Source organism: Balaenoptera physalus (genome assembly GCF_965194825.1).
Source record: "Balaenoptera physalus genome assembly, chromosome: 10".
Taxonomy (NCBI): Eukaryota; Metazoa; Chordata; class Mammalia; order Artiodactyla; family Balaenopteridae; genus Balaenoptera; species Balaenoptera physalus.
This window is the reverse complement of record NC_138889.1, coordinates 23779241-23788110: the sequence shown is the minus strand read 5'-3', so window position 1 is coordinate 23788110 and position 8870 is coordinate 23779241. Positions and strand designations below refer to the sequence as shown.

The window sequence follows — 8870 nt, the reverse complement described above, 5'->3', positions numbered from 1 at the left end:
GTTATTGTCTAAAAATATTGTTCCTGGGGTCCTGAGGTTCCTAGCCAGTCTGCCTTCTTTCATCTACTCTTTCTAGTTGTCTTATATTTGTTTCATGCATAATGTCCAGGGTTTTCAGCTGGACTCAGCTGAAGGCATATGGAAAAGTACCTACTCTGGTTTTTTATTTGTCACCTTCTTTTAACATATTAGATTAAATGCTTCATTGATGTTTGAGGCCATAGGTTTTTATTTCTAATTCGCTTCTCTGTTTTCTCCTGAAACTTAAGTTCTTCCTTCTGTGTGTGTGTGTGTGTGTGTTTTAATATCACATCTTTTGGACTAGAGTGTCTGATTTTATGATTTTCTCTGGGTGTTTTTTTCCTCCTTCAGATTTTAGTTTAAAATTTTCTTTATTTAGTTGGAAGTTTTTCTAAGCACATTCACTCTGGTCTTGGTGAGATGTATCCTGACCCTTGCCAAGCACTCACTAGTCTATAAGCCATAATTCAGAAATACAGTCCTGTGATTTGACTCCATTGTTTATATCCTGCTGTTCACTTCCCTTATCTTTCTCTTCCAAAATCCCAACATTTAGCTTGGACAGAAATTGAAAATATCATCTCTTGGTTACAAAGACCTTCAGTATACTATCTGTGACCTCAGAGTCACTTAAGATACAGTGTCGCTTTCTTCTGTTGTTTGTTTCTGATGTGAGTTGGCAGAGCTTAGTGTTTGCCAGATTTGTGTCTTAGCTGGTTCCCTATCAAGTTTGATGTATTGCAGGAAGATAGAATACTTTTCTACTTTTCTTTTAACTATGTTAGGTCTGTTTTCACATGGATGCTTCTGAACTCCCCAGTCAGGGTCATGTACAGAAACTCTAATTCAAAGCCTGGGAGCCACAGCTGCTTCACATAAGTTAGTCTCTTCCACCTGGCCTGTCTGGCTCACTTACACCTGTGAGTGAGCATTTGCTATTCCTGTATTGCACTCTTTTCTGCTGCCTTTCCTCCAGATAGTCTGCCAAACCACTTTTCAAACTACAGATCTTGTTTTCTACAGGAGTTCTTGCAGATTGAGCAAAGGAGAGCGTCTTATATTTCTTTTTATTTTGTTATTGTGACATGATTTTCCCATGGCTCTTTACCCTCTCCAATCCCCTATTAATTATGCACCATCCATTTCCCTTTAAAAAAATCTAAAAATCTTAATCTTTAAAAAAATCCATTTATAGCCACCCTTCAATTATCTATGTTAGTAGAAACAACAGTACATAAATAACCCCTACTCCTGAATATATTTTGCTATTAATATTTTGAGAATTCACAGAATTTCAAATAAACTAACAAAGTTACCCATTGAAACCCAGCATAAGAATCACCAGAAAATTATCACCCTTCCCAGTCTGTTTCCCCTACCTCTGTTTTCCCAACATTCATGTACAGAACAAGTTATATAATTTCATAGGTTGATGCAAATATTAACCTAGGCAGAGCTTCATTTATTGAATTTATATCCTTTTGAATGGGTGATGAAAACAGCTGTGAAAGCCTTGAATTTAAAAACCTTCTTTTCTTCTTGGAACGCAAAATATATACCAGGAACTGATAATAATGTCAATCAACTGATTAAGCAGAGAAAATTATAATAGAAAAATTTGTGAGCATGTTTTGCCAACTCTGGATGATTAAATAACTTTCTGTTACTTTTTATTTCTACTTTGGCATAATTGCTTTATTCTCTTGGCTGAATGCCATTTAAAGTTTATTCATCTGGTATTGTCCATCTTAGGTAGTGAGCTCCTAAAGGGTAGGTATCTATCTATATGTTTGTCTTCCTCTGGTCTTCTTTTAAATTACAGTGACAATATAAAAACCTTAAAGAAAAAATGGAAATTTTTGACAAAAATGGTGTATAGCTTTTTGTATATATGACTCAACTTAAGTAGAAGTTTTCTGAAAGTTGTGTGATTTATTTTTCTTTTTTTCCCCAATTTAGCACTTAATAGACTTTTCTTAAAGAGGGTAGTGATAGTGACTTCAGTCATAAAAACTGATGAACTTCATTCTATATTATAGATGTAGTCTTAAAATATTTCATATAAACTGATATTTTTAAAAATCAAATTTACGGAGAATTCCGTGGTGGTCCAGTGGTTAGGACTCGGCACTTTCACTGCTGAGGGCCTGGGATCGATCCATCCCTGGTAGGTGAACTAAGATCCCACAAGCCGCATGGCGGGCAAAGGAAAAAAAAAATCAAATTTACAGAAGAAACCCTGAATTTGCTGTTGTAAAACAAAAGAAACAGTCTCCCATGATTTCTCAGTTTTCTGAAAATGCATTTTGTACAAAATAGTAGGTTTGTTTATATTGAGATATGTTCTTGAGAACTAAGAGATACGTAGATTGGGCTTCACTGAGTGGCACTACCACTATCCTGGGTGTTCACCCGCCTGTACGTTGATAAAGCCCTTGGAATTGAAGAAGCTCTGTAAAAATTTAACATTTTTTCAAGCACACAAGCCCACAAAATTTCCCTAACCCTTTACATATTTAACAATGTCAGAATAACAATGATAATATCTTGGCTTTAAATAGCTTCTTGACTATTTAAGGAGTTCAGAGAACTGAATGATCTCATTTTGCCTTTGCCATTCCTGACAAATATGTATCTTCAACTATGTTCAGTGCTAGTAGTAACATAGACCTTCTAATTGCCCATGTCTTGGCAATATGAAAAGCAGACCCTGTGTATTTGTTACCTCTAGTATAGGGATGTCTTTCAATATGAAAATACATCTAATGATGAACAGCAGTAGTTTGAGAAGAGTAGAATCAGCAATGTGGAGTATATTTACAATTATAATGAAATTATTTTCTCTACAGTGATCCTTAGAGTTGAGAGGGATTTTAGTGGTTTGTAGTCTAAACCCTTTGAAGAGATGGTAAAACCTCTGAGGCTAGGTTAAGAACGTCCCTAAATCACAGAGCTAGAGCTAGAGGTAGAGTATTTAGAGGTCCCATTTCTTGACATGCATGGTAATATTAGACAGGTTTAAATAAGAAGAGCTCTTAGTTGGGGGCAAGGGGTTCAGAGCATTATTCTGCTTTTCTATTGGTGTCATTTCAGAGAGTTAGCTGTTTCAAATACTTGTTTGTTTTATGATTCCTTGCTGGCATAATCCACATCTAATTATAGTAGGATTATATACAATAGGATTTCTTTATACATTTATATTTTTTATAATGAAACGTTGTGGCTAAAACGGAGTCAAAAGATATCTTCTCAGAGAAATTCTTTACATGCAGAAAGTTCTGCAAGCTTGTAGAACTGGACTTAGTTGTCTCTAACATCTTGTCTATGAATTGAGAATAAGCAAGGAGTATCCATGTGGAGTTTTGCTTTACTCTTTTTTTTTTTTTGGCTGCGTCGGGTCTTAGTTGCGGCGTGCAAGATCTTTGTTGAGGCATGGGGATCTTTTATTGCGGTGCACGGGCTTCTCTCTAGTTGTGGCATGCAGGTTTTCTCTTCTCTAGTTGTGGCGCGCAGGCTCCAGGGCGTGCGAGCTCAGTAGTTGTGGCACACGGGCTTAGTTGCCCTGTGGCATGTGGGATCTTAGTTCCCTGACCAGGGATTGAACCCGTGTCCCCAGCATGGTAAGGTGGATTCTCTACCACTGGACTACCAGGTAAGTCCCTGGTTTACTCTTTTTTTTTTTTTTTAAATAAATTTATTTATTTTATTTATTTATTTTTGGCTGCTTTGGTTCTTTGTTGCTGTGCATGGCTTTCTCTATTTGCGGCGAGCGGGAGCTACTCTTCATTGCGGTGTGCGGGCTTCTCACTGCAGTGGCTTCTCTTGTTGCAGAGCACGGGCTCTAGGCACGTGGGCTTCAGTAGTTGTGGCACGTGGGCTCAGTAGTTGTGGCACACGGGCTTAGTTGCTCCACGGCATGGGGGATCTTCCCGGACCAGGGCTCAAACCCATGTCCCCTGCATTGGCAGGTGGATTCTTAACCACTGTGCCACCAGGGAAGCCCCTTGGTTTACTCTTAAATGTGATTCTTCTGTTCATTTTCTGTGTTCTTTGTGTCCTCTAATCCCCTTCCCAAGAGCAGGAATGCATTCATATATCTGAAGGGAGTTACATATTCTGTTCACAGTAGTGGGATCCCAGAATAATTGTTTAAGTTGATTTTTCTAGGCAACTCCCATACTTTAATTTTTTTTATTCTATAAAATATCTAAGTAAATCAAATCTTGTTATGATGAATTATCTAGCCTTACTCAAAATTAGTAGCCAGTTTACTGGAACTTGAACTCATTTTGATAGCTAGAGACTTTTTAGTAGATTCATCACAATGTGATTTGATCTTTATTATATATTTTGGAGGAAATAGATTGTCCTCCTGGGGGTAGAAGCTAAGGGAAGAAATTCTTGGCACTTACAGATAGTTGGTCTCAGTTTTGGTGTTTGAAGTTATCCAGCATCCTGATGCAGCTGGTGACCATTCTTTCCTTCAGCAAATACTTTGTGACTGCCTGCTGTGTGCCAGGTACTGTATCAGGCACCAGGGAGACAGTGTTGATCAAGAGGGACTCAGTCCCTGCCTTCACAGAGCTTAGAATGCTCAGCTATAAGGAGTCCTGGGCCTCTACAGTTGCTCACAGAGGGACATGAAGACATGTACTGAATCAAAATGTATTACATGTTTTGGAAAGAAAGAGGACATCCTGAATACTGCTTAAAAGTTAAGTATTAAATTCATAGTGTATGTCAGCCGTTGTTGCTGTTTGGTAGCCTCAGTTAGAACCAAATTTTACTTATCTCTGGGCAAAGTGTCTAAACAGTTTTTTCAGCTTCAGTCCTCCCACTTGCCTTGGAGGTTACAGGACGATTGATTTCGATTGATCTTTCACATTATCACCTTACACTCTTAGAGGATTCTTTATTGCATTTGTTTACCAGAGAATTTTCAGTGACATTTGAGAAATAAGATGTTTTCTACATGGAGATGGTTTCTCTGTGATGTTCCCTGAACTTCACGTTGGCCCTTGCCAGAGATCTCTATTTTTACAGCTATGTGCGTCATTGTTGTTTCCAACTGATAGATGCATGAATGCAAGTTCACATCCTTCCTGCCTTAGGACTTGTGGGGGCTTGGCTCAGGCGGCTGGATAGACAGCAGGGAAGGTCACTGAGAAAAGGAGGTTAGACTATTAGTTCTTTCTTTGTCCCCACACGACATTCTAAGCTGTAATAAATTTATTGTTTGGTACAACTGTTAAACCCATTCCTGTTGTTATTTTTTCTCAGTCTTCAGCCTCCTCCACAGCCTTTCTGTGGCTTTTGAAGTCCACTCTCCCCGAGTTTCAAAACAGTGTACTTCTTTGATCCTTCTCCTACGACCTCTCTAAGGGGTCTTTTCATACCCTACTTCTTCCACTTTCTTCTGCCCAGTACTTTAGGTATCTCCCCAAACTTTATCTGGGATCTTCTGCTCCTCTCTGTTCTTTCTTCTCTTTTCCTACCCTTTCACCTTTTCCTCCCTCATCTTTCACTTTTTTATTCATGCACTCTTGTGTACATTTGTTAAATATATATTCACTTAGCACCTACTCTGTGCTTTGTACTATGCTAGGTACTAGGTTTTTGGAATGCATGCATGAATGAGATAGATAGAGCTCCAGCTTCCATAGCATTTACTATTTTCCCAATTGATTCATAAATTATAATTGTGCAGTGTTTTAATGGAGAAGTATTGGTTGATATGAGAGCATGTAATTTAGGGACCTGTCCTAGTTTAAGTGGACAGTGAAGTCTTCCCTAGGAAATCATTTTTAGCTAAAATCTGAAGGGTGAGTAGGAATTTCTGAGGTAGAAGCAGGGAGTGTTCCAGGCAGTTGCAACAGAAGACTCTAACTCAGCGGATTTTCCTGGTGGTCCAGTGGTTAAGACTCCGTGCTCCCAATGCAGGGGGCCCGGGTTCGATCCCTGGTCAGGGAACTAGATCTCTCATGCCGCAACTAAAAGATCCCTCTGCTGCAACTAAAGATCCCGCATGCTGCAACTAAAAGGTCCCTCGTGCCACAACTAAAGATCCCGCATGCTGCAACTAAAAGGTCCCTCGTGCCACAACTAAAGATCCCGCATGCTGCAACTAAAAGATCCTGTGTGCTGCGACTAAGACCTGGTGCAGCCAGATAGATAGATATCTAGATAGAGAGATAAATAAATAAATATTAAAAAAAAAAAGAAGGGGGCTTCCCTGGTGGTGCAGTGGTTGAGAATCTGCCTGCCAATGCAGGGGACACGTGTTCGAGCCCTGGTCTGGGAAGATCCCACATGCCGCGGAGCAACTAAGCCCGTGAGCCACAACTACTGAGCCTGCGCATCTGGAGCCTGTGCTCCACAACGGGAGAGGCCGCGATGGTGAGAGGCCCGCGCACCGCGATGAAGAGTGGCCCCTACTCGCCGCAACTGGAGAAAGCCCTCACACAGAAACGAAGACCCAACACAGCCAAAAATAAATAAATAAATAAAAATTTTTAAAAAAAGAAAATTCTTAACTCAGTATTCTAGTCACATGGGCCTTCTTTCAGTTCCTTGAATACACCATGTTTCTTCCCACCTCAGGTGATGAAACACAAGTTATCATCTTTTCTCAATCTTACCTAAACTGATTCTTCACTGCAATTCCTTCTTTTCCCCAGTTCACTGCATTAGAAATCTTGGTGTCATTGATTTCCTTTGAAATAGACCTGAGATCTACCGTTTCTGCTTCCTTCATTTGCTCTGCCTGCCATAGGGCTTCAAGGTGTGGTCACTTCACAGCTGGATACTGTGATAGTGACTAGAGTCCTTCCAGCCTTCTCCTCCAGCACTTCCTTGCCCCACCCTCCCCAGCATAGCCAGTACGGACCTCGTTCTGCGACCCATTTTTAATTATATTACTCCTTGGTTAAAAAACCTAGAGTAGATTCCTGATGCACAACATCCAGATTCCCCTAATTTGGGTCCTCGGTTATCAGTCCTCAGGCTGCCTCTCTCTAGTTTTGTTTCTCAACACACACCTCCTGGGACAAGCAGATACTCCACCTCTTTCCCCTGTAAACCATGCTCCTTTCTGCCTTTTGTTCTCTGTTCTAACATTTGCCACCATCTCCAGGAAAGCTTTTCACCTACTGTAGCCCCCAGTGATTTCTTCCTCTCTGAACTCTACTTATAATACTTTCTGTATTTCATATGTGCTAATATTATTTCCTGACCTAAATGATAAGCTTAAAAACAGAGACGTGTCTTACAGGAATTTTGTATACCCTGCTTTAGGATTCACCTAAGTATAGGTACTTAATAAAGACTTCGATGATGCCCAGAAGATTGACTTTTACAGTTTTTTAAAATTGAAGTATAGTTGGTTTATAATATTGCATCAGTTTCAGGTGTACAGCATAGTGATTCAGGGTTTCTGCAGATTATATTCCATTATAGGTTATTATAAGATAATGGGTATAATTCCCTGTGCTATACAGTAAAGCCTTGTTGCTTATCTATTTTATGTGTAGTAGTTTCTATCTGTTAATCCCATACTCCTAATTTGTCCCTCCCCTCTCCCTCTTCCCTTTGGTAACCATAAGTTTCTTTTCTATTTCTTTGAGCCCAGAAGATTCATTTCGATACTATTTAGTGGAGGTGCTAATCAAGGATTATGAGTCGTTAATATTGTAACTGTTGTGTCCTACACATTGGGCATAACTTGAATTGACAGTAAACACCAATCTAGGTTGAAAACAGGAATAATTCATTTTAATGGGCTCTAATGCTCCAAGGTTCTTTTATATTAGTCAAGTTCCCACATTTCACAGAATTAATTAGGATTCCTTCTAATATTACAGCTATTTGCATAGTAGTCCTTTATAGTTTGCAAGTTTTATTTAAACGAATCATCTCACTTAATCCTCAGTACAACTCTTTGAGGTAAATGGTATTATCCTTGTTTCTTTTAAACGAATCATCTCATTTAATCCTCATTACAACTGTTTGAGGTAAATGCTATTATCCTTATTTTTTACTGAAGAAGTTGAGGTATAAAAAACTTAAATCAGTGTGAGTCACCCAGCTAGTTTATTATGGAGCCCAGACCAGAGTCTAGGCCTCTGACTTAGAGTTCCTCTTCTAATTAAAAAAAATTTTATTTATTTATTTATTTATTTATTTATTTATTTATTTATTTATTTTTATGTACTTTTTTTTATTGGAGTAAAATTTCTTTACACTGTTGTGTTTCTGCTGTACAATGAAGTGAGTCAGCTATACATATACATATATCCCCATATCCCCTCCCTCTTGGACCTCGCTCTCACCCCCCACCCCATCTGACGCATCTAGGTCATCACAGAGCACGGAGCTGAGCTCCCTGTGCTATACAGCAGGTTCCCACTAGCTATCTGTTTTACACATGGTAATATATATATGTCAAACCTAGTCTCCCAATTCATCCCACCCTCCCCTTTCCCCTCTGTGTCCACATGTCCGTTCTCTACATCTACGTCTCTATTCCTGCCCTATGAATAGGTTCATCTGTACCATTTTTCTAGATTCCACATATATGCGTTAATATACAGTATTTGTTTTTCTCTTTCTGGCTTACTTCACTCTGTATGACAGACTCTAGGTCCATCCACATCTCTACAAATGACCCAATTTCGTTCCTTTTTATGGCTGAGTAATATTCCATTGTATATATGTACCACATCTTTATCCATTCATCTGTCGTTGGACATTCAGGTTGTTTCCATGTCCTGGGTATTGTAAATAGTGTTGCAGTGAACATTTGGGTACATGTGTCCTTTTGAGTTATGGTTTTCTCAGCAAACCCAGTGGGA

At 39.2% G+C, this 8870-nt stretch overlaps 1 protein-coding gene across 7 annotated transcripts in view; it reads left to right on the top strand.

Moving 5' to 3' along the window:
- Positions 1-8870, top strand: part of ALG9 (ALG9 alpha-1,2-mannosyltransferase) — a 100289-nt gene that overhangs the window by 50305 nt on the left and 41114 nt on the right. The window lies entirely within an intron of this gene.